Source organism: Nelumbo lutea, chromosome 7, assembly GCF_056320005.1.
Source record: "Nelumbo lutea isolate HS-2025 chromosome 7, American lotus-T2T, whole genome shotgun sequence".
Lineage (NCBI taxonomy): Eukaryota > Viridiplantae > Streptophyta > Magnoliopsida > Proteales > Nelumbonaceae > Nelumbo > Nelumbo lutea.
The window spans coordinates 51,942,826-51,970,274 of record NC_142690.1 but is presented as its reverse complement, the minus strand read 5'-3'; the positions used below and the strand labels follow the sequence as shown (position 1 = coordinate 51,970,274).

At 39.6% G+C, this 27,449-nt stretch overlaps 1 long non-coding RNA gene across 1 annotated transcript; it reads left to right on the top strand.

Annotated features, from left to right (window-relative positions):
- Window positions 1–2,239: 2,239 nt before the first annotated feature.
- Window positions 2,240–16,753, top strand: LOC148846381 (uncharacterized). Its single transcript, XR_016101954.1, has 2 exons — window positions 2,240–2,433; window positions 16,536–16,753. It is a non-coding gene; the product is annotated as an uncharacterized LOC148846381 (long non-coding RNA).
- Window positions 16,754–27,449: the final 10,696 nt, after the last annotated feature.

Sequence of the window (27,449 nt, the reverse complement as noted above, 5' to 3'; positions counted from 1 at the left end):
TCATTTTGAATCAATGCAAATAAATTCGCATTGTAACCCAACACATGCAGCATTTGGAGAAAATACAATCACAGGTGGAAAGAAACCGACGTGAAATGGTAGGAGATGCAGAAGAATGGTGAAGCAGAAGCGTGTTGAACGACGACGGCAAGAAAAGGTGTTCAATACTGCTTTATTGAATCTGGAATGTTGCTTGAGTGTTATTGGTGTGTTTCTCTGAATCTCCCAACCTTTATACCAGTATTTCACTATTTATATATGAGAGCTATCGATCCACAGGTATCGTGTAAATGGTAGCTTTGGATTTTTTATCATCTTCTTACACACAGCCTTCCTTTTACGGTACTTTAGCTTTATCCTGATCTGTACACACCGGCTTCAGAGGATTGAAGATGACCGAAGAATTAATTGGATACTTTACGCAAAAAGGAATATATGTTTTAAAGAGATCTAGACCAGCAGCCGACGAAGCTGAACCAACAAAACACGGTTGAAAATTAAAAATCATGCACCGACATCTGAAGACGACGTGAACTCCGAGTCTGGTCGTAGTTTGAGGAAGCCCGGTGGAAGATTCTGATTACTGATCAGCCATGGCAAGAGCGAGGGGGCCTTTTTAGGTGTCATTGTATTGCTGTGTGGTTCCATCACATCGATAAAACCGATTAAACCGGCCCGACCCAATCTGAATTGGTCAGTTCTTCAAAATCATCAATCAATTTCGGTTTGTATGAGAAAATAAATCGAACTGATCCGATCTTATATGTTTAAGTAATTATTAATAAATCCCTACCATATATGTTAAATGTTTGATATATATATTTTATTTGTATTTTGTTTGAAATTTGAAAAAAGAACATTGGTTATTTATGATACAATTAAAAACATAAAACCAATTCAAATATAATACAATGGTACAATATTTAATTCAGTTTTGTATAAATTTAAATAAATATATATTGACCAAAAAATCAGTTTTGCATAAAAAACTAATCGATTTAAATATATATTTTGATTTTTTATTAAAACTAAAAGGAAATAAACTTAAATATAAATAGATATTTTAGTTTAAAATAGATATTTTAATTGAAAATATAAATAGATTTTGTAATATGTATATATATATATATATATATATATAGTCAGGACAAGGTGGACAAATTCCATCCCCAACCCCAAAATTTTGGGTTTTCCCGGAACCCACCTTGAACCCTGATCATTGGTCAAAATGCCCACCCCGATTGGGGCAGGATGGGGCCCCATGGGGAAGGGTGAAACTGCCATATCTATTTACACCGAAATCATTTCACTACCATAGTTTTGCATCAATATAAATTTTTTTACACAGCATCCAAACACAACTTTAGGCTTAGTTTGGAAGGAATACAAATACAAATATATATAGTTTAAGTACATATATATCATTCAATATTTCTGTTTCTTGATATTCCTTAATGGATCGGTTTCCTTTCTACTCTTTCCCAACTCAGAACCAACCCATTAACACTCCTACAGTTAAATCAAGGTGGGGTCATACCAACACATTGAACTCTTTAATTTTGTGTTTTCACTGCAATGTTAAAAATCATATATCCTAGCAAAAGTAATTTGCCCCATAGCCTTAGTTTTGAAGAAGTATAAATGCAAAAATGCAGAGTGCAAAAGCTTGTACCCTTGTATTTTGTATTATTCTGTATATATTTATACTTTATATATTTGTATTTGTATGTTTTCCAAATTTAATTTGAAAATAATATAAATATACAGTAAAAATATATACAAAATAATATAAAAAATAAGGTTCTACATATTTATATTTGTACTCATTCCAAACTGAGTTTTAGAAGAAAATTCAGATCTAATGACCACAAAATATTGGCAACATCTTGTGCACAGCACAAGAAATATAGCCGCAAACGGAAACATCTTGGAAGGAATAAGAATTAACGTATACAGCCTGTGATCAGCATATTCAAGTTGGACAAAGACAGCCAAGGTTTCACCCCGTCATCTGCGTCCCTCTCACACTTTCAACCAAAGCAAAAGTGGATTCTTCGTGCTGTTTTCCCTTTTCTCTTTTTTCCTGTAAACATGATATGTATCTAATTCTAATATTCTCCATTCAATACAAAGTACAAACCATTTGCTGCGAACACAATTTTAAATGCTTTATATTCTTTTTTTTTTTTTTGAGAAATTTAGTGCGTTATATAAAGTCCAGAACCCCAAGCATTTCTTCATAAACAACCATACAGTTTCCTTGCTCTGTATTTTTGCAGTTCTTATTGTTCCGATATTGTCATTCAATTATTCTTAAGACAAGAAGCTTAGAAGGGGGGAGAGAAGATGCAATTTTCTCTACAAATGGGACATGTGAACTCTTGCTCATCCGAGAAGTACTGGAATCAATATGTGAAAGGCTCCCAGAAACCGGTAAACTAACCAACTTCAATTCTCTACTGATTTCTAGCTTTCTTTCAAGTTTACTTTGTTGCGCTTTTCTGCAGCAGTTTGATTTCATTTATATACTCAGCAGCTAGCCCCTTAAATTCTCTGCGTTTCCATCAATGGAGTGGCAACATCGTCATTGGTGAGATGGTGAGTGGGAAAAAATGGACCAGATATTGGCTTAATCCAACCCAAACCAATATAGATTTGTTACAAATGAAACAGGTCCGATCCAATCTAATAAACTTTTTGGACTGGATTAGTCCAATCTAAAATGTCCTATTGGTCCATCCAATCCGTCCAAATTGATTTTGGACTAGATGGGGCCCAATCCAAAACCAGACCATTGACACCCTTACTAATAACATGACACCCAGTTGTACATAGAGAATAGGGAGGAAAACAAACAGATATATCCCCTTTTGATTAGTTTTTTATTTTTATTTTTTCTAAATCCCAAAAGGAATATGCCATTTCATTCATTGTATTGTCTTTGATTATGTTGGGTTAATATGCTTATACCCTTTGGCCGTGTTTGGTTTGATAGAAAATAAGAGATTAAAAGAAAGTTGAGGGAATGCTCTTTAAGTCTCATCAGTTTGTTTGCAGTGTAAATTTCTTTTGCATTGGTGTAAATGCATGGGAGTGCAAATAGATGAGATTGGGATCAGTATCAGGGTGTCCAACTAAAGAAGCAAAATCCAAATTTTAGGCCCAGGCCCATTCCAAGTATGGGGTTGGACCAAACTAGACTCAGATTGGGCCCACCTGAGTTACAGCCCTTTCTTTTCTTTTTGCCTTTACCCGGTGAAAATGGGTTCCATTGGTTATCTCATGAGCTCATAAACTAATATATAAAATACATATTATGTATTATACAATATATAATATTGAGTCGGGCTAGGCTGGGCTCGAGCTGGTCTTTTTTGAGAAATCCGGAGCTCGGCCTGAAACACAATCGGGCTTACTGTGTTAGGCCCGAGGTCAGGCTCATGGGCCTAATTACATGACCAAGCCCGACCGGGGTGCGAGTCGGGCCATCGGGCTACCCGGCCCATGAACAGGTCTACACCCAAGTTAAACCCCCAATTCATGGAAAAACTTTAGCTGTTTTGGTAGCCTGCTATGAATGACATCTAATCATGAGTGTGGGTAAAAAGGTATTTACACTCAACATTTACTTAATTGGAAAGACAATTATGGACCTAAAATAACTAAAGTGTTATGTGCAAGGCTCCCAAAACAGCCCAAGCTGTTTTCTTCCAAACAGCCAAAGTGATATCCCAACTCATGGTTCCATGTGGCACGAAAAGAGGAATAAGCCTTACAAGATGACATGCATGCAGTTGGGTTACCTAGCTAGCTCACTAACTAGCAAGGGAGATAATTAGCTAGCTTAAAAAAACTTGCAAGTAGGGGTGCTCATAGTTCATTTTATCAAACCATGTGCCTTTTTTCTAAACTGAACTGGTACCACTGGTTTAGGGAAATATGCAAATATATATTGAATTGAAGCCAACTGCTTAACTAGTTGATCAGTTTGGTTTGTCAGTCTTTTATATTTATAGTATATACTACAAATAGACACTTATAATATATATATTGATAGGTTTGGTTAATCCCTGGTTTTTTATATTGGTTAACTGAAACAGAACTAATCGGTTTGATTAGCCAAAACTTTTGGTTCAATTTCATTGATTTGTTTTGATTTTTCAGTTTTCGAATTTCGGATGATCACCCCTATACTTGCAAGAGAATCTGCATCAGGGGCATCTTTCGTGGTTTGTCTGTTTCCTTTAGGCTGTGTTTGATTTGAAAGAAAAGGTAGGGAATGGAAGGGAAAGGTATGCAAGGCTTGGATAGATTTCCTATCTTTTCTTTCAAGTTTCAAATCAAACATAACCTTAGAGAAATGGGTATATATGGGATGGTTTTGTTAAATATCTAAATTGAGAAAATTAACAACTCAAACATGTAACTAAGTATTAACAAAAATGGTATGTATATGATCCAAGTAGACAAAATCAAATAACTTGATAAAAAAAGGGAAAACTTACTTGGAAATATGAAATGAACAAACGCATGAGGAACTCACTATAATGATCTATTCCACCTTTGCCTTTCGGTACAAACTAATTAGTATATGTGATGCCTGACTTCTAGTTCAAAAGTAGTATGCATCCACTCCAACGGATTACAGAAGCCTACATTAGTAGGGAATTGTTTATGACTATATATTTGAAAGGGAGTTCTTTAAATAAATTTTAGAGTTTAATTAATTAGTCTAGCTTTTGGATTATCACTTATAGGACCTAGCCCAATTCACTCAGATTATATGTAAACTGCCATGCTAGTGAGTGCTTACTGAACCAAAGCTATTTGCTTCAATGGGGATGTAGGATTTTTCATTTCCTAGGTGTACAATATTTTCATGTTCCACTTAAATATTGTTAGGGATTTAAAAAATGAATGTATCTCATTGAATATGTGTTTTAGTCAGTTTCTCTCTGCCTAGTAATTAATTACAATGTTGCTAAAGAGTATATTCCAACATCCCTTGCTTTCATAACTACTCTCTTTTTTTTTGTGAATGAGATTGGATAAACCATTGAACTTACATACATCACTACCATATTCCAAAGGAAAGCAAACCCACTAGATGTTTCACCATCACTCATAAAAGATGCTCCTTATTGGTGAGGAGTGCACAATCTAAGCAATGTCTGGTCGAGTGTACAACATGGCATACATGATGCTCCTTATTGGTAAGGCGTAGGGAACCTCTCTTATGCCTCTAATCTCCTCAGGGGTCTTAGGAGACATACCCTTGGAGAGAGTGACTCTGTGTCTGAAAAGACAAATCCCTTCTTGTAGTTCTCCATGTTGTAATTATTGATTATCTTGTCAATGTAAGTAGACTGGGATAATTCTATTATCCTTTTTTATCTATCTCTATAGACTTGAAGCTCCAAGATGTATGAGGCTTCTCCAAGATCCTTCATGGAGAATTGCTATGAAAATCATACCTTCACCATAGTCAACATTCCGACATCATTCCCAATAAGTAGAATATCATTTACATATAGAATTAGGAACATAGCCTTTTATCCCACTATTTTCTATAAACATAGGGTTCATCCAGATTTTGTCCAAAGTCAAACTATTCGACTATAGAGTAAAATCAGATGTTCCAACTTTTGGAAGCTTGCTTTAACCCATAAATGGATCTGTTCAGTTTGCACACCATATGTTCCTAACCAGATGCAATGAAGTATTGTGGTTACTGCATATATACATGTTCAGTAAGATCTCCATTCAGAAATGCAGTTTTGACATCCATATGCCAAATGTAATTATAGTGTGCTGCTATATCTAATAGAATCCGAATGGACTTGACCATGGCTTCAGGTAAAAAGGTTTCCTCATAGTCGATTCCTTTCTAAGTGTACCATTTCGCTACAAGATGAGCTTTATAGGTCTAAACCTTTCCATCAAGGCCCTTCTTTCTCTTATAGATCCATTTGTGAAGGGATGAGAGATCCATCGTATGGATGCCCAAACTATGCGGAATAAATGGGGCAAATTTCAAAAAATTTTCTCTCCCTTCAACTGGGAATCGCATTCCCTATTTAGAAAATCATATTTTCAACGATCAATCTTAAACCATAAACTGAACCAGATCTGAACCAAATAGAGTAGGAGAGAGGTATACCTAATACAGAGAAATATTCTCTCTCAATCAAGGTGTTCATGCCCAAGGAAGGATCCAAAGACTGCTCCCACTAAAGATGACACAGTGTAGGATGGAGCAAAATCAACAGTGTTCTTCTCCAAGAACTCTGTCCTTCGCAAGAAACAACAGGATGATACGTGAGCACATCTTCCTATCAATCCTTTCACAAAGAACTGATATCAAGATCGAATCTTGACTTCTCCCACAACTGGAGATCGAACTGGCAAACTAGGCGGCAAGAACAAGGAGGCAGCAAGAAAGAATTCTGCAGGGTTGCTTAATTATTCCTTCTGTGATTTCAGCTCTGAAGAGGATGTAAGTATGTGTCTTCTAAAGGCTGTCGCCCCCTCCTTCTTTTGTAACCCTAAAAGATCATCTCCTAATCAAATTAGGAGCTGCTGATCCAAATCACATTTGGATCAGACATCCCTTTAGGTGATAAGGATATACCCTTATCTGATCTACAGATTAGATCAGCCTTCTCCTAATCTCATTAGGAGGTTTCTGGATTTGAATCATATTCAGATCTGGACTCTCTAAGTAACCCTATCCTATCTGCTGATCCATCTCAGAATTCGCCCATATTAAATTAGTCAAGTTCGAAATGGGCTTTAGGCCCATTAAGCTTATGTGCTCACTTAGCCTTCCTAACTACTGCCCAGTTGGGCTTCCTTGTATGGCGTGAGACCCAAACATTGATCTACACATCAGTCACATGGGCTCGGCCCAGCCTTTGTTACAAGGCATGGCCGAATACACTACTATGGACAGTGCACCCGTTGAAACCCATCAAATGGGCTCTATGGGCCCAACACTTACCCTAAGTGGTTCTTGGGCCAAGCCACCTTGTAACACCCAAGGACTATGGGTAAATGCATGATTAGCCCATCAGGCATTACCCTCAATGGTCTTACACTTAACCTCTCAGCCCATAATAATCAAACACTGCTCAACAAGAAAGGACCTCTTCCTCGGCTGCAAGGAACAGTATTGCACTCTCTACTTATATGGATCCCGGGAATTAAAACCTTTTGCAAACATTTTAGAAACCATAATATATATACACTTGTATATCTCATATAAAATATATTTTGCAAAACAAATCTCAACGATTGAAATTGACTGTCGATAGTCTTGGTTTCCATCAGTGAGAGTGCATCCTTGATCATTACCTTCGTCCAACAAAGGGGCTGATCCTGTCACTACGACCACCCACTCAGATGAATTCTCAGACTATTCCAACATACCCAGGTTTTGACCCCCGCTAAGGATCTCATTGATTGGTACATCAAAGACATCCCAATCTGACACCTAGTGCAGTATCATAATCGAGTCTAGGGGTCGGGTGTTACTTTCTAGTTTTTCCATTAATCTCCAAGGTCCAGGGCAATATTGGAAATCTAGTCCAGTTTAAAGATTCAATTAATCCTACACCATATGTGCCTAGAGTCTCACCCTGGCAGCTGAGACAGGCCACTCCAACCGACTTGGTGGCACAACAGTGTTAGCCTTATCAAGATAGGTCTCCCCAGACCGACCCACTGGTTGTGAACATTCTAAACTAACACGAGTCTCATTAAGTGTCCAGTTTAAGGGTATTACACAATAACATACAAAGGGAACATGAATCAAATATGTACTTTTATTCATTTACAATAAACTCATAATGTACATCATTCTGATTGAAGCTAAGGGCATACAAAACTGTCCAACAGCTCTCACTTGTACTTAGGTCCAATCAGGTATAATCCAGAGTATCATGCTTTCCACATGTTTCTCAAACACTTTCTATGATAGTGGCTTTGTCAATGGGTCTGCTACATTTTCCGCTGATGCGACCTTCTGAATCAGAGCGTCCCCTCTACCAACAATCTCTCGTAGTACATGGTACTTCCTCTCGATGTGCTTCGACTTCGACTGGGCTCATGGCTCCTTAGTCTGAGCAATGGCTCTATTGTTTTCACACAACAACGGGATGAGTGATGTGCTGGATGGAACTACTCTCAACTCGTGAACGAACTTCTTCATCCACACGGCTTCTTTAGCATCCTCACTTGCGGCAATGTACTCGGCCTCGATCATGGAGTTTGTAGTGGACCCCTGTTGGATGCTTTTTCAGAAAACAACACACGATCCTATCGTGAAAACATATCCAGATGTAGACTTTCTATCATCTAGATCCGACTAGAAATCGGCATCTGTATACCCTTGGATCTATAGTGAGCTACTGTCGAATACTAGACAAAACTCTTTTGTCCTTCGAAGGTACTTAAGTATGTTTTTCATAACATTCCAGTGCTCCTGCCCTGGGTTGGCTTGGAATCTGCTTACCACACTCACTGCCTAAGAAATGTCAGGACGAGTGCACAGCACGGCATACATGATGCTCCCTACAGCAGAGGCATAGGGAACGTCTTTCATGCCATCAATCTCCTTAGAAGTCTTGGGAGACATCCTCTTGGAGAGAGTGACTCCGTGCTTGAAAGGAACATTTCTTTTCTTGGAGTTCTCCATGCTATATCTTTTGACTATTTTGTCAATATAAGCAGATTGGGATAATCCTATTATCTATTTTGATCTATCTCTATAAAGTCGAAGACCCAGTATATAGGAGGCTACTCCAAGATCTTTCATGGAGAATTGCTGTGAAAGCCATACTTTCACCGTAGTTAAAATTCCTACATCATTCCCAATGAGTAGAATATCATCTACATATAGAACCAAAAAGGTAACCTTATCTCCACTGTACTTCCTGTAAACACAGAGTTCATCCAGATTCTACTTGAAGTCAAACGATTTGATAGTAGAGTCAAAACGGATGTTCTAACTTCTAGAAGCCTTGTGGCTACTGCATATAGATATCTTCAGTAAGATCTCCATTCAGGAATGCAGTTTTGACATCCATCTGCCAAATCTCATAATCATGGTATGCTACTACAGCTAGCAGGATCCTAATGGATTTAAGCATGGCCATAGGCAAAAAGGTTTCCTCATAATCGATGCCATCTTTCTAGGTGTACCCTTTCGCCACTAGACGAGCTTTGAAGGTCTCAACCCTACCATCGGGGCCCTTCTTCCTCTTGTAAATCCATTTGCAACCGATTGCTTTTACCCTGGAGGGCGGATCTACCAGAGTCTAAACTTCATTGCTCTCCATTGAGTCCATCTCTACTCTCATGGCCTCCACCCACTTCTAGGAATCTATGTCCAACATAGCTTCCACATAAGTCATGGGATCCTCCTCACTAGTCAAGGTTTCCACCAGGTAACTATCTGGGTCATAACCATAACGGACTGGTGGCCTAGATACCCGAGTGGATCTTCTAGGTTGGTCACTACCTACAACTTGTGGGACATCTCCCACTACTCTTGAGCTCTCCTCATCATAAACAACTTCCTAACGATGGGTGTCTAGGATGTAATCGGTTTCCAAGAATTGTGCATTTTGGTTGCAGAACACTTTCTGTTCACTTGGGTCATAGAATAGGTAACCTACAGAGCCTTTTGGATAGCCTACAAATAGGCAACGACTAGTCTTTGATTCCAACTTGCCTGCACTTGTTCTTTTAACATGTGCTGGACAACCCCAAATCTTCAAGTGTTTGACACTTGGTTTCTTTCCGATCCAAAGTTCATATGGAGTGTTCGGAACCGATTTGGTTGGAATCCGATTTAGCACGTAAATTGCAGTCTCTAATGCATAACTCCAAAAGAATGTGGGTAACTCTGAGTGTATGAGAAACGACCAGACCATATCCAATAACACCCTATTCCTCCTCTCTGAAACACCGTTAAGTTGTAGTGTAACAGGAGGAGCTAATTATGATACTATCCCATTGTCCTTTAAGTAGTCCTTGAATTCGTCAGAGAGATACTCGCCACCTCGATCTGATCGAAAGGGTTTTAATTTCTCTCCCTAACTGTTTCTCGACCTCTTGTCTGAACTCTTTGAACTTTTCAAAGGATTCAGACTTGTGTCTCATTAGGTACACGTAACCATATCGTGAAAAATCATTGGTGAAGGTGATGAAATACACGTGTTGATTCCGTGTCCTAACACTCAGGGAACCACATACATCAGTATGTATAAGGTCAAGTGTGCCTGTACATCTTCCAGGCTTACCGCTAAATGGCCATTTTGTCATCTTGCCTTATAGGAAAGGCTCACAAGTGGGAAGAACTTCTACCGTTAGAAAATCCAAAGAACCATCTTTTACCAACCTTGTGATTCAGTCAACACTGATGTGGCCAAGTCGGTAATGCCATAGGCATGTGGGATTAACAATATCACGAGCTCTCTTCTTGGGGATTTCAATCGACGTAGTTTCGGTTATGTTAGTTTCTAGAGAAGGACGTAGAACATAGAGACCGTTCTCCAGTTCCCCGTATAAGATGAATCTGTTATTTCTTTTAATAGTAATCCTATTACTAAAGAATATAGAATAACCATCTACACACAGTTTTGAGACAGAAATCAAATTTCTTCTTAAATTTTGTAGATAAAGACAATCTTTCAGTACAATAGTTCCTTCTCTAAAAAGTAATTTCACGGTTCCTATGGCCACGGCTGCAACAGTTGCAGTAGTCCCCAAGTAGAGCGTGACTTCTCATTCACTCAGCCTTCTGCTTACCTTGAACCCCTGCAATGAGTTACACGCATGAGTTGAAGCCCCGGAGTCAATACACCAGGATGTAGAAGCTACCAATAAATTGGTTTCTATAACACAAGTTTCGAGATTACCTTTCTTGGATTCCAGGTAGGTAGGACAATTCCTTTTCCAGTGACTAGTCTTCTTGCAAAAGTGACAGGCATCTATTGCTTTGTCTTTCTTCTGCTTCTTGCCCTTAGTGGCTTTCTTCTGAGGCTTCTTTGCCTTCCTCTTTCTTTTGCCTGTCTTGCTAGCTTCAACAAGCATGGCTACAGGCTCATCCTTTTTAATCAGTTCTTCAGCTCTTTGCAATATATTGTTGAGCTCTTGTAAGCTGACATAAAGCTTGTTCATGTTATAGTTCATATTAAACTTAAAGAAAGGAGGCAAAGAATTAAGGATAATATCTATCTAGGTCGCAAGGTCTAGCCTGGATCCAAGAGCCTCCAGTTCGTTGATGTAACCCATCATCCGAAGACAATGGTCGTGAACTTTTTGGCTTTTGGACATCTATGCGGTCATGAACTATTTCAAGACCTTCTGTTGAGTAGAACGATTATGCTCTTCATACATCATCTTGAGACTGTCCAATATATCCTTGGCATGTTCGATCTGATCGAACTGCCTCTGTATTGGGTAGTCCAAGGAGGCAATGATGTAACACTGGGCAAGGGAGTTTTTCTCCTCCTAGTCCTGATAGTCTCTCATTCGGGCCTCAGAAGCCCTATCACCCGGACGCTCCGAGGCACGATTTTTAGCCACTTTATCTAACTTTTTAGAAGTTAGGACCAGCATAAGGTTCCTATACCAGTCGGCATATTTTGGGCCCTTCAACTTGTTGTCATCAAGTAACTTTGCAAATTGTTTGTTTGCCATTTTCTGATAAAAAAGCAAACATCAGTCCACAACCTAATTTGATTCATGTTCATTACATAGATATGAATTTTAACATACGTTTCGTTCCCATTTATTCATCTCTGAAATTTCTCTCCTTTCTTAGTGACGGAGACTGCGGGTTGTCTCTAGAAATGTGGGAAATCACATAGGGTGCATGGAGCCAACTGTTTGAGCTGCATAACCCCACCACCTTTATGTGAAGGATCATATCCACTCATCATATGAGTTTTCCCTTTGGCCTCTGTCAGACAAGGTTCAAAGCCATTTTCAGGTAAACCTTTCTGTCCAGTGAGTGCTTACCCATCATATTCATGAATGCTAAGGTACCATGAGAGAGTTCCAATTTTCTAGTGAAGCCCCTACCACATCAGTCTATAACACCCCTATCATCTTATGAAACACTCAGACAAGCCCAACAGCAAATGGATAGCCCATTTTCTGGTGTGTTTCCTCATTACTGAAGGACCCATCCTCATGCTAAGGATGGAAGGCCTTTAAAGAGTTCATCATATGAATCTCCCTATCACATGCACTCATATTAGCTGGAGGGAACAATTAATTACACCCTAGTTTGATCTATGTCAAACCAAAGTGGCTCCCACTGACTTTCATAAAGCTAGATTTTGGTGGGCCTAAATCGGTTAGGGTTCCGCACGTAACCTCTTCATGAGGTGTGGGGCACACCACTGAGGAAGGTCATCCAATGACCAAAAAGGACACCATGGCAATGATGTGCATTCAACCATGGTGTGCGCAAGAGCCACTATCGATCGAGCATGAGCCAAGTACTTATGGCCCATGTACGTAGCACATCACACATCCATACATCACATGCAAGGATAAATTGATCCAATCAATTAATTATCTGTAAAGCCCATTTGAAGCCTAATTTGAATCCATAATATTAACCATTAATATTATCTAGGTATATGGGCCGAATTAGGGTTGATGGGTTCAGCCCATACAAAACTCATAATGTACATCATTCTGATTGAAGCTAAGGGCATACAAAATTGTCCAACAATTTGCAACCAACTGCTTTCACCCTAAGGGATGGGTCTAATAGAGTTCAAATTTTGTTGGTTTTCATTGAGTCCATCTCGACTTTTATGATATCTATCCAATTCAAGGAATCTATGTCCAACATAGATTTCATATAGGTCACAGAATCTTCCTCACTATTTGTGTTTTCCATTAAATACTTTCTTGATCATAGCTATAACGAATTGGAGGTCTAGACACCTGGTTAGATCTTCTAAGTTGGGTATCATCTAGAATCTGTAGGATATCTTCCATTATTGCTGTGCTCTCCTCATCAAGAACAATTTCCTCAAGATGATTGTTCAAGATGTAATCTTCTTCTAAGAAATAGGCATTTCGGCTAACACTTTTTGTTTTTTTGAGTCATAGGAAAGGTACCCTATAGAGCCCTTGAGGTAGCCTACAAATAGGCAACAATTGGTCTTGGATTCCAATTTATCTACACTTATTTTTTTAACATGTACTAGACAATCCCAAATCTTCAAGTGTCTTACACTTGGTTTATTTCCAGCCCATAGCTCATAAGGAGTCTTAGGAATGGATTTGATTTGAACCCGGTCCACCACATATATTGTAGTCCCCAATGCATGTCCACAAAAGGATATAGGTAGTTCTAAATGCACGAGGAGTGATTGGACCATTTCTAATAGAGTTCGGTTTCTCCTCTCTGATACACCATTTAATTGTAGTATAGCAGAAGGAGACAATTGTGATATAATTCCTTCGTCCTAAGGTAGTCCCTGAATTCATCAGAGAAATATTACCTCCCTAATCTAATCGAAGGGTTTTGATGTGTCTCCTCAACTGTTTCTCAACTTCTTGTTTAAATTTCCTTGAACTTTTTTAAGGATTCATACTTATGTCTCATTAAGTATACAACCATACAGAGAATAATCATCGATGAATGTTATGAAATAACTGTGCTAGTTACGTGTCCTAACATTTATGGAACCACATACATCAACATGTATCAGGTCAAGTGTGCCTGTAGATCATTCAAGTTTTTCCGTAAATGGTCATTTAGTCATCTTACCTTGAAGGCAAGTCTCACAAGTTGGAAAATCTTTTACAGTTAGAAAGTCCAAAGGACCATCCTTTACCAATCTTGTGATACGATTTATATTGATATGACCAGGCTGATAATGCCACTGGCATGTGGGATTAACTATATCACGTGATTTCTTCTTGGGGATAATTTTTGACATAGTTTCGGTTATGTTCATTTTCAGAGAAGGACAGGAGACATAGAAACCATTCTCAAGTTCTCCATTGGTAAGGAAGTTTTTATTCAATTTAATAGTAATCTTATCACTGAATAAAGCAAAATAACCATTCTTACACAATGTTTTTTTTATTGAAAATACAATTGAGGACCTAAAATAACTAAGGTGTTATGTGCAAATCTTCCAAAACAGCCCAAGCTATTTTTTTTTTCAAATAGCCAAAATGATCTTCCAATTCATCGTTCCATGTGGCATAGAATGAGGACTAGGCCTTAGAAGATCACATGCAGCTCGGTTAGATATCTAGCTAACTAACTATCAAGGGAGATAATTAGTTAGCTCAAAAAACTTGCAAGTAGGGGTGCTCATAGTTCAGTCAATCGAACCATGTGCCTCTTTCCCAAACTGAACTGGTAGCACTGGTTTTTGATATATATATATATATATATATATATATATATCAGTCGGTTTGGTTATCTGAAACTGAACTGACTGGTTTGATTAACCAAACTTTTAGTTCAATTTCATTGATTCGTTTTGGTTTTTCAATTTTCGAATTTCTGATGATCACCCCAATACTTGAAAGAGAATCCACATCTTTTGTTGTTTATTTGTTTCCTTTAGGCTGTGTTTGGTTTGAAATAAAAGGTAGGGAATGGAAGGGAAAGGTATACAAGGCTTGTATAGGTTTCCAATCTTTTCTTTCAAGATTAAAATCAAACATAACCTTAGAGAAATGGGTAAATATGGAATGGTTTTGTTCAGTATCTAAATTTAGAAAATTAGTAACTCAAACATGCAACTAAGTATTAACAAAAACAAATGGTATGTATATGATCCAAATAGACAAAATCAAATAACATGATAAAACGAAAGGGGAAGTCTTACTTGGAAATTTGAAATGAACAAACGCATGAGAAACTCACTATAGTGATCTATTCCACCTTTGCCTTTCATTACAAACTAATTAGTATATGTGATGCCTGACTTCTAATTCAAAAGTAGTATGTATCCTCTCCAACAGATTACAGAATCCTACATTAATAGGGAATGATTATGACTATATATATGAAAGGGAGTTCTTTAAACAAATTTTAGAGTTTAATTAATTAGTCGATTTTTTGGATTATCACTTATAGCACCCAACCCAATTCCCACGGATTATATATAAAGTGCCAAGCTAGTGAGTGCTTATTGAGCCAAAGCTATTTGCTTCAATAGGGATGTAGAATCTTTAATTTCCTAGGTGTACAATATTTTCATGTTCCACTTAAATATTGATAGCGATTTAAAAAATGAATGTATCTCATTGAATATGTGTTTTAGTCAGTTTCTCTCTACCTAGTAAGTAATTACAATGTTGTTAAAGAGTATATTCCAACATCCCTTGCTTTTATAACTACTCTCTTGTTTTGGGAATGAGATTAGAAAAACCATTGAACTTACATACATCCACTACCATATTCCAAAGGAAAGCAAACCCACTAGAGTGTTTCACCATCACCCATTACTAAAGTACGCAGGTTTTGAAAAAGACTCACGCACTGAATACGGTTAGTGAGGACTGTATTTATAATAGTAGAATTAGAGTTCAATTACAAAACAAATTGTAGAAATGATAAGGTGAGAGGATAAGATAATGTGATAACATGGGAGAGAGATAAACATCAAATACATAAAGTATATCCTAACAACTAAGGTGTATGTGGACTGCTGGAAGACTTATCGCTATCACCCCCTCAAGGTGGACGTGGGAGAAGACATGTTCAGCTTGTGTTTCCAAGGGGTTTTGTCATTATGTCGGAAAGTTGATCATGTGAGGAGAGAAACTGGACATGAAGTAGCTTTTTGGAGGCTTGATCATGAACAAAATGAACATCCATCTCAATATGCTTAGTATGAGCATGGAGGACTGGGTCGGCAGAGAGGTACGTAGCACCAATATTGTCACACTAGAGGACTGGGTGCCGGTTGAGGGAATGGCAAGTTTTTTTAGAAGGGATTGAATCCACAACATTTCGAAAGTGGCAACGGCAACACTTCGGTACTCGGCTTCAGTGCTAGAGCGCGACATAGTGGATGGCTTTTTGGAATTCCATGAGATGAGGTTATTGCTAAAGAAAATGCAGTAGCCACCTTGGGATTTGCGATCATCTAGGCAGCTAGTCTTGTCAGCATCTGTAGAAGCATGAAGACGAGGAGAGTGAGACAGTGTAATACAAAGACCAAAACGAATGGTATCCTTGAGGTAGCACAAGATGCGCTTGACGGCTTACCAATGTTCAATAGTGGGTGAAATCATGAACTAGCAGGCTTTGTTAACACAAAAGGCTTTATCAAGGCTAGTGAGAGAGAGATTAACCTTAGAGTTTAGCATACAGGCCAGGGCTTCATCCCTTCTGTCTTTAATCCAAGACTTTTCTTCAATACAAAGGTTTTGCTAAATTATCTCTATGGTAAGTTGTTTAGTCTTTTGTAGAATCTTTTTCTGGTAATCCTTCTAAGAGGGTGGAAGTTTGACAATTATTTCTCTCACTTGGAAAGATTCAGGAAGGATGATATCAAGGGATCGGATTTTATTGATTATCACATATAGTTCGTGAACTTGCTCCAATACAGACTTATGGTCGTTCATGGTGAAGACAAAGTATTCTGCAATATGATACTTATTTGTACTTGCCTTCTTGCACCTTGTATTTGAATTCCAAAACCCTCCAAATTTCTTTTGGAGATATAAATTCCCTGTAGAAGTTGTAGAGTCGATATGATACAGCGTTCAGTTTATGTCCTCGACATAGAAGTGAATAGACAGAACATAAAAAATTGTGACAGTTAAAAATGTAGTTAACAAATAATGCATGTTAACTTTGAATAGTGCATCATGATCACACCTGATCGAATCATGGTCGTTAAAACATCAACGATTAACCTCACAGCAAAAGTCAAAGCCACCATTCGTGAGTCACGTGGGTGCGAGCAAATTGTGCCTTTAAAGCACCTCATTATGTCGTGCACGCATATACACGCACGTTACATGGTAGCAAGCCTCCATACTCTCCTCTTTATATCTAAGGAGTGTAAACAAGTTACTATTTAAAAATTCAAAACAAGTCTTGTAATTTTCCAATGTGAGATAAGTTAAAAACTAGTTTTAATAAGAGAAAAAGTTATTTTTCAAGACATGTGAGCAGGTGTGTTTTTCATGTAATTGATCAATCAAACCCCATTAGATTTAATCTCTAATGAGATTAAAATCCAACAAATGTCATCTAAAGAGTACCATTCATCAAAAGATAAAAGACAAATACACTCAACATAATCGCTACTTACTCAATTGGAAAACCACTAAGATGAATCCATAAATTAGTCATTGTAAGGTTATATATAATCCTCCTGACTTATATTTGGTTTTCCTTTTGCATTAAGAGTGATGTCTCTACAAACAACCATGGATTTTTGTCAAAGACTAGGTTTCATTCAAATCCACTCGGAAATTTAACAATAAGGGGGTGTTCTTTTTTTGGATTTGGAAAGGGGGAAGTTGGTCAATGGGATTTTGGTTCTCATTGACCAAGAATCCCATGTTCTTTTTTCAACTTTATGTAGGGACTAGGGAAAGTTTATTTTCCTGAGTATCACTTATCCAAGTAAGTGATACCCATCCCATAGGTGGGTAAATAACTTTCCCACATAGGGGGAAAGTTGCCAACACTTGAATGGAACAAAAATGCCCCTTTTAATAATGGATTTCTATGATTAAAATGGTCATTGCCTTATTTACCTGAGAAATAAAAGAAAATGGGTAAATGCACTTACCTAGCTAAGTGTTTCCCAAGACAAGCTTACCTAAATAATTGCATTTACTCAGGTAAGTAACTTATTGAAAAGCATACGGAGCCTAAATGTTCTCTCTCTCTCTGTTTTTTGATAGATAAGATAAAATAACACTATACTAGTTAAAGGAAATTACGAGGTGTTGAATACAAATTGGAGGGCTTTCCCACCAAATGCAATCTATATCACAACACTTATCTTTCTGCGCTAGGGTATGAGCAGCCATATTCAAATCCTAGGAATATATTTATGCATAACAGAGTTGAAGTATTTTAGGCACACAAAATTTGACTTAACCAAAAGTTATACTTGCCAAAATAGAGATTTGTTAATTAAAAATAGATAGCAATGAATGTCTAGGAAGTAAAACCCCCCAGATTAGGAGAAGAGGGTACTTTCCAAGGAGCTGGTGTCTCCTGCCCACAACGATCCAATCTACAGGACGCTGCAGTTGTACATTGGGAATATCTTCGGTGTTTACATGTTATCATTTTGTGGGGAGATGTTTCCAAAGTGCAGCTGTAGTGTTCTAGGGGTAAGAGATCTGGATTCTATAAAGAATTAGGCTCGGTTTGGAAGGAGTATAAATACAAATACATACAAATTAATATAAATTAGAAGGTGTTGCACTCTACATATTTGTATTCTTATTCCTTCCCAATGTTTTCAACATGTTGTTGACCTGACCAGTTGAACTATTTGAATCATTACCAGCGATGATTCTTGGTCTGGTTCAGTTAAGACCCATCAGATGATCAAAATCCGTTGACTTTGTAAAGAATTGTTCAACCCGAATGGTTCGACCGTTGACCCATTTGACCCGGTGATCGGGTCGCAGGTTGCACACTCAATAAATGCAAAACTTTTGGAGGCCATGTTTAATTGGGGTGATTTTTTTTAATTATGCTCTAGGTCTTATTTTACTTCATTTGTATTGATGCTCAAAATGGGATAACGACGACACAATAAATTTACTTTGCCTCCTAGACGAGCTGGCTAGAAGGATTTGAGAGTCGTTGAGAACGAAGGCTTGTAACCAAGGTATATTGTGGCCGAGGGCAAGTGGAGTCCGGTCGAGGACCAATGGATTCTGAGGAAGGCCGATGTTGTGGACTGGTGGAGGCTGAGGTGTCTTGAGGGCGAGGACTAGTGGGATCTGAGAAGTGCTGAAGCCGAGGACCAGTGGAATCTGAGGGGTGTTGAGACCGAGGACTAGTGGGATCTGAAAAGTGCCAAGGCCAAGGACTAGGACATGCGAAGAAAGGGGATGTCGGAGGCCACGGATGGGGACCCAAGGCAGGGACTCCGACGATCAAGTTAGTAAGGTGGAGCAAAGAGGGCGGATGAGGTCTAAGGGGTTGGAACGATATCGCCCAGGAGTTAGAGAGCTAGAATTGGGAATGCAAGTTCTGGATCCCCTACCTTGGGGGAATGTCACCCTATTTATACTTAAGGTCGCCTAATGACGGACGCTGTGAACGGTCAGGATGCAATCTTAGCCCTAGGTGGGCAGACATCTGAGAACCGCCGGGTGTGGTCATGCCATTGGTCCCACACTGGATGTTGAACTCTACCCTGTACGACGCACTGACCGGCTCTGAGCTCGGCCACATGTCAATGCGCCAAAAGCCTGTCTAAAGCACCTACATCATTTGCCCCCCACTCTTCAGGCCGTGGTGGAGGTCTTAGCTGAGGACCTGGGCTTTGGCCGAAGAGAGTGTCATTCATGTTGGGGGGCCCTGAGTGGCATTCCATGGTGAGGGCCTCGGCTGAAGCCGAGCAAGATAGAGTGGCCTTTGGGTGAGGAAGTGCTGGTTCCGATTTCACAATTGCTAAGGATATCCCGACTTGAGAGTGTGGAGTCATTTGCAACGGTCGAGGCTTCGTTAGATGTCGTCCTCGACTTCGATGGGCTTCTACTAGCTATTGTGTCGCTTTTGCTCCTTCAAGACGTTATGGAGGACCGAGGAGCATGGAGGTAGTGGCCTCGGCTTCAAAGATCTCGGTACCGTGTTTTCCGTGGGTAGAGTTGTGCGTGCCCCACAGACGTGTGCTTCAGATGAATTTAGGAGTCTATGAGCGAGCCAGGCATTGGACACCACTGTGTGAAATGTAGACGATGAGTGGGTGTGTCATGGCCGTGCATGATATGGGTCTCAGTGTTGAAGGTTTGGACAATGCCGAAGTGGGCATCGGATCATAGCTATACATGAAACGGTGTGGTGCTCTGATCTAAAGAGCCGCCAAGGTGTGGCCGCTGACGGGCTAAGGTGTGTCTGTTGAGGTGTAACCGCCGAGGTGTGACCATCGAGATGTGATCGTCGGGGTGTTACTACCAAGGTGTAACCATTTGGGTGCGACCACCGAGGTGTAACTATTAGGGTGTGACCGCCGAGGAGGAACCACCGAGGTGCGACCATCAGGGTGTGACCAACGAGGTGTGTCCGTTGGGGTCTGACCACTAAGGCGTAAATGTCGGTGAGTGACCGCGGAGTTGTAACCATTGAGGTGTGACCATCAGAGTGTGATCGCCAAGGTGTAACCATCAGGGTGTGACTGCGGAGGTGTAACCGCCGGGGTGTGACCACCGAGTTGTGAATGTTGGGGTGCAACTGCCAAGGTGTAACCGTTGTGGTGTGACCGCTAAGGTGTAACCGCCGAGGTATGACCGTTAGGGTGTGACCGCCGAGGTGTAACCGTCAGGGTGTGATTGCCAAGGTGTAACCATCGGGGTTTGACCGCCGAGGTGTAACCACCGAGGAGTATCCGCCTAGGTGCGACCGTCGAGGTGCAACCATTGAGGTGGGACCATCAGGGTGTAACCGCCGAGGTGTGACCACTGAGGTGTAACCATCGGGGTGTGACTGCTGAAGTGGGACCGTCGAGGTGGGACCATCGGGGTGTAACCGCTGAGGTGTAACCGTCGGGGTGTGACCGCCGAGGTGTGACCGCCGAGGTGTAAGCATTAGGGTGTGGCCGCCGAGGTGTGACTGTTGGGGTGTGACTGGCTAGGTGTAACTACCAAGGTATGACTGTCAGAGTGAAACTGTCGAGGTGTAACTATTAGGGTGTTACCGCCAAGGAGTAATCGCTGAGGTGCAACTGTCGAGGTGTGACTATTGAGGTGTGACCGTCGGGGTGCGACTGCCATGGTGTGACTGTCAGGGTGCGACTACCGATGTGTGACCATTGAGGCATGATCGCTGAGGTGCAACCATCGTGGTGTGATTGTCGAGGTGCAACCGTCAGTGTGCAATCACCGAGGTGTGAACGTCGGGGTGTGACCGCCAAGGAGTGACCACCAGGGTGTGACTTCCGAGGTGTGACCATCGGGTTGTGACCGCCAAGGTGTAAATGTCGAGGTGTAAGTGTAACCATCAAGGTGTGATCGTCAGAAGGTCGTATGCCATAGCCAGCCGGTCAGTCGAGGAGTGGGACCTGGCGAGTAGGCATATGACCTCCAAAGGTTGTGTGCCTTAGACCGAGGTCCAGTCCGAGCATGTAACCTTGGTGAAGGTTGTATGCTGCGGGAGGGCGCTCGATTGAGATGAGAATGTATACGCTAAGGATTTGTAGTGTGGTAACAGAAACTTGCTTTATTACAAAAATGGGTTTACATGATCGGCTGGAGCCGAGCACTTATTGTTACATGGTTCGGCTAATGAGTAAAGCCAAGGCCAAGGTGCTAACGACGGCTGACTCTGACAAGTACTATAGGGATGGGGCGATGATATCGGTATCAACTACATTTTTCAATGATTGTTCTTGAAACAAACTAGACCAAATCTAAACCAATGATTAGGGAGAGAGGTACCTGATATGGAATCCATGCAAATGCTCCTCCCAATATAGGTGTTCACGCCCAAAGAGAGTTCCAAATCCATCATCCGCTGAAGGTGACACAGTTTAGGGTGAGGCAAGATCAGTAGGGAGGTTCTTCAGCAAAAACCCCAATTCTTCAGCAAGAATCACGCCAAGGATGTGAGTACATTTGAAATCCACTGCCAGTAGTTTAGGTTTCCATTAGAGAGAGTGCATTCCCCGATCATTCACCTAAGGATTTCATTGATTGGCACATCAAAGATAACCCAATCCAACACATAGTGCAGTACCATAATCGAGTCTATGGGTCAAATGTAACATTCCAATTTTGCTCATCTATCTCCAAGGTCTAGAGTAATACTAGAATCTGATCCGGTTTAGGGTTTCAAGAAAACCCACAGTACATGTACCTCAAGTCTTACCCTGGCAAGTGAGACAAGCCATCCCAACCAATATATATATTATCATATAAATATATTTTGCAAAACAAATCTCAAACTAGCTTGAAATCGACTACCGACAGTTTTGGTTTCCATCAGAGAGAGTGCAGTCCCGATCGTTCACTTTGTCCGACAAAGGGGCTGATCTTACCACTATTATCACCCACTCGAGTGAATTGTCAGACTGCCCCAACATACCCAGGTTTTGACCCTGAAGGATCTCACTGATTGGCATATCAAAGACAGCCCAATCTGACACCCAGTGCAGTACAATAATCGAGTCTCGGGGTTATGTGTAACTTTCTAGTTTTGCCAACTAGTCTCCAAGGTCTAGGGCATAACTAGAAAATGGTCTGCGTTCAGTGTTTCAAACAAACGCACACTACATGTACTTCGGATCTAACCCTAGAATCTAAGACAACCTACCCCAACCTACCTGGCAGCACATTAGGGTTAGCCTTGGCAATATAAAGTTCCCCAAGTCTATCTAATGGCTGAGAACATTTTAAACTAACATGAGTATCATAAATGTCAAATTTAAGGGTAATTACACAGAAACACACCAGATATGACATGAATCAATAATGTACTTTTATTCATTTAAAATAAATGGATATATAGATCAATCTAATTGGAACTAAGAGCATACATTTTCTAATAATTGGGCCCACAAAAGGCTGTATTGGCACTAAGTGGACAGGATTCGAATCAAGTTTGACAAATGACTCAAATCCATGTTTGAGTTCCTCGTGGACAATTCATCAGAGCGAGTGCTTACTGATGTGACAAATGCTTCATAGTTGGGTCCTAGACCCATCAATATTCAAAGATTAAGATCAAATTCAGATATAGGAGAACCAACAACAGCGAAGCTGTCAGCCAATAATTTGGCTTTCTGGAGATATTCAGCCATAGATAGCGTATCTTTTCTGAGATGTTGTAATCAACATGCAGTTGCATCACTCAGACCCGTGATTTGGAGATAAAGTGTTTTTCCAATGATTTCTACAGCATTGCTGAAGAGGTGCACCCAATTACTTGGCCAAGTACAACTTCTATTAATGTTGACAAAAGCCAACTTAGTAAGAGGGCATCCTGTTTTTCCCATGTGGTAAATGTTGAGTTGTGAATGTTGTTGGAACTAGTCACTGACTCTTCACTATTGGTGGTAACGGTGAGATATTTGCTTGGGCATGGGCTTGACCCATCTACATATCCAAGTAATCCGGTCCCTTTGAGAGCTTGAAAGAGTTGAGAGTGACATAGTAGATAGTTGTTTCTATCTAGCTTCACTGTGACGAGATGAGTGAGGTTTACATTGGATAGCCTTGAATTTTGGTTTTGGGTTTGGAAATTTTGAGTAGTGGTGGCGGTGCTGCTACTTGACATGGCTGGACCGAGGTTCGGCTCTAATACCATACCAAAGTATACAGGTTTTGAAAAAGACTCACGCACTGAATACGATGAGTGAGGGCTGTATTTATAATAGTAGAATTAGAGTTCAATTACAAAACAAATTGTAGAAATGATAAGAAGGAGAGAACAACTAAGGTGTACGTGGACTGCTGGATGACTTATTGTTATCACCCATAAAAGATATTCTCTCCCAAGTGGAGGAAATTAATAAACAGAAGGTTGGTTACTCAAGTTATTTGTATCTAACATACTTTTCATGACTGCTAAAATATTTTTGGGTAAATTACAGAAAGGTATCCCATAATTTGGTCGATCAGGGTAGTGACAAATAGACCTGTTCATGGGCCGGGCTGGGTCAGTCTCGGACAGGGCTTTTACTCATCATTAATGGAAATATGCTAGGTCCGAGCCCGAGCTCGAGCCCAACTCGACCAACGGGCTTATAATTTGGGCCCGAGCCTGGCCCTAATAAGCCCGAGCCCGAGCTCGAAGCCCGACCTAATAAAAAAATTACAATTTTCCCTATTCAAATTAGAATTAAAAATTCAGATGGTTTTTTTTTCCTATTTAAATGAACAATGGGCCTACAAGATGGTTTTTCCCATTCTTTTACGTTTTAAAACACAGTTTTTCACTCTTAAATAAAAAAAAAAATTATTCAAATGGACATTAATCACATAACCCTTTTTAAGTCTAATTTTAGGTCGGGGCTATTTTGACAAAACCCGAGCCCGGCTCGAATTTATTGGGGGTCGGGCTTTTTGGCCCGAGTTTAATCCCACAAACCTATAAACATGTTCAATCCCATCTAGGGGCCAGGCTGGCCCATTGGAACACACGGACCATGAACAGATCTAGTGACAAATAGGTACCCTAAACTTTCAATTGCAACAGTTGAGTATCCTATACTCTAAATAATAGAAACTTGGATCCATATGTTTATATTCCATTAGTTAAACACTAAATGATATCAAAACTTGGGTCCATCTCTCTTTTCATTCTTAGGCCTTAACTATAAGCAATTTGGTAAAGAGTGTCTTGTAAATTCTTGTCAAATTTATATAATGATTTGTGAATTTTATCAAGTTGGTCTTATATGTTTATTTATACAGTTTGATTAATACCAAACAAGTTATTTTTTTCATCAAGGGATCAGCTACTTCTCCCCATGATGACATTCTCACATGGACAACATTTAAAGGGGACTATGCTAGCGTTTCAACCCTATTTTTTTTCCGATGGCGACATTCTCTAGTGACGATTTTACTTTGTTGGTGATTTCCTAACCTCAATGGCAAAGTTCTTTTCATTGAACTCTCTTCTACATTTTTGCAAGGATTAGAATGAGCAATAGTGATGCCCAGACTGAAAACTACCCAACTTTTAATCAATGTTGTTTTGGTCATATTTTACTTTTATTATTTTAATAATTTAGAAAATATATGGGCATTTTGGTATTTTTACAATACACCAGAACATGAATTAGAAGAAGTGAGCCCAAATGTCTATTTTTGAGAGTTCAGGGTACTCAAGTGTTGCAATTAAATGTTCAGGGTACCTGCATTTGTCACTATCCCTAAAGTATAGGATGCCTATCTGTAATTTACCCAATATTTTAGCTTGGGATTTATTAAATGAAGTTGACAAAGAAGGAGCTTTGGAACGTTCAAAATTGTTTCATGTTCAAATAGAAAATACTGACTTATTTAAGAGCCTGATTGATTATTTATAACCTTCTTTTCCAAATTTATAACTAATTAAGGTTGGGCATCAAACGCACATAACCATGTGCTTTTCATGTTACTTGAAAGCAAGGTTTTTAAAATTGGACTGGATAGGGAATCATTCTGGGTCTGGTTCCTAGGTCTAAAAAGATAGCCTGCTCTGACAAAAAAAAAATAAAAAATTTAAAAAAGAAATTAAAAAACCCCAAAAATGGCCCAAAGCCATTCCTGGTCAAATGATTCAATGGTTTGACTGCCTAGGTCAATGGTTCACTGACCAAATCAATGGTTTTTGGCCAAAAAGAAATTTTGGGATTAAATAAATGGTTCCTAGTTTTTCCAATCCGACTATCTTATTCAATTCGGTTTTAAAAACATTGTTTGAAAGAAAAGATAAGTACGAATAGAGGTATTTGCCCCCATAACTTAAAACTACGCTTAGTTGATTGTGAACATCAAAATTGAGTTTGGGGTTCACTTCATGGATGAAATATAGAGTCGCCACCCATCAAAGAAAAGAACATGGGAGTGATGCGCCTCCCAAGTTCGAGAAACAAAACAAGACATGACGCACACCCAAAAACAAAGTTAATCTAGGTGCCTTTTAGGGGAGAGAGGGAAGGTATTAAGAACCCCTCTCCCACAATTAGTAAGTAATACCATTCCCATGATTTAGTAAAAAACAAGAAAAATAAATAAAAAAAAACTAGAAAGAATTAAGTCTACAAGAATGCAAGTAATTTTAAGGATCAAAGAGGGTAATTATCAAAGGGGATTCCTCTCTCAAATCATTTCACCTTCCCATTCTCAATTCAGGTGTGGGAAACCCTTAAAGGAGCAAAGGAGTTGGCAACTACATTCCACCCTCTTTTATCCAAGATTCCCCTCATTCCTACCAAGCAAATGGGAAAGGGAAAGCCACAAGTGATTTGCTCCCCTATGAAAGTCCCTTCCAATTGTGATTCCCAACATTAAAAAAAAAATCAAAAAAAAATCTAAACTAAATCAAGTTGAAATGCTATGAAAGTAAATAGATTTCAGCATTGAGATGGATGCAAATTAAACTAAAATAAACACTATGAGACATAGGATTTTCATTCAAAATGATCAACAAACTACTCTAATGCTTCCCTATATCAAATCATCATGAAGTAAGTAAAAAGAAAACATAACAGCCATACATCAAAAGATAAACAATGCTGAAAAATAGAGACTACCTAGAATACCAATAAAGTTATAGAAAATAAAAATATTAAAAATAAAAGTGAAAAAGGGTGAGGTGAATCGATCACCACCTTGGGGCCTTTTGACATACAATTAATGATGCATGATACAAGTTGAAATGTTGATGGTGCTGAAATGCTTGATGGTCTTTCTTGCTTGGGCCAAAATCTAGTTTTCTTCTTCCTTTTTACTCCCATGCTTCTCCCTTGGTCAAATGAGATGGTGTCCCTAAGATTTCGGTTGTGAGATGGTGGTGGATAGGAGACTTTGGTGGTAGAGTGAGAAGGGAGATAAAGGGATTTTGGTTTTGCTTTGGGTATGAGAGAGGTTAAGGGAGAAAGGAAATGGGGATTTTGGTTCTGGTTAGAGTGTGTGAGAGAAAGATGAGGGAGGTAGAGAGTTCGTTTGTGGTGTTGTTGGTTGAAGGAGAATAGATGAGAGTATGTGGATCTTGGTTTGGATGCTCCTTGGAGAATGATTTTGGTGAGGGTTTTTGGTTTGTGAAGGAGATGAAAGCTTGGGAATCTTGGTTCAGACATGAGGGGAGGAGAGATATGGTTTTGGGGTTCATTGTACAAGAGAGAGGAAGAAGATAATGAAGATGAGACTCGGTGGTAAGGGTTTCATGGAGGAGGGAGAGATTCAGGGAGAGATTTAGAGAGTGGGAAGGTTTTTACCTTACTTGGACGATAATGTGTTAGACAGTGTATGCCCTTAACTCCAATCAAAATGATGTACCTTATGGCATTTATTGTAAATGAATAAAGTACATATTTGATTCATGTTATAGTGGTGTGTTTCTGTATAATACCCTTAAACTGGATACTTATGAGAATCATGTTAGTTTAGAATGTTCACAGCCGTTGGATAAGTCTGTGGAGATTTATCCTGTTAAGGCTGACACTAATGTGCCACCAAGTGTTGGGGTGGCCTATCTCAATTGCTAGGGTAAGACCCGAGGTACATGCAGTGTAAGTTTACTTGAAACCCTGAACTGG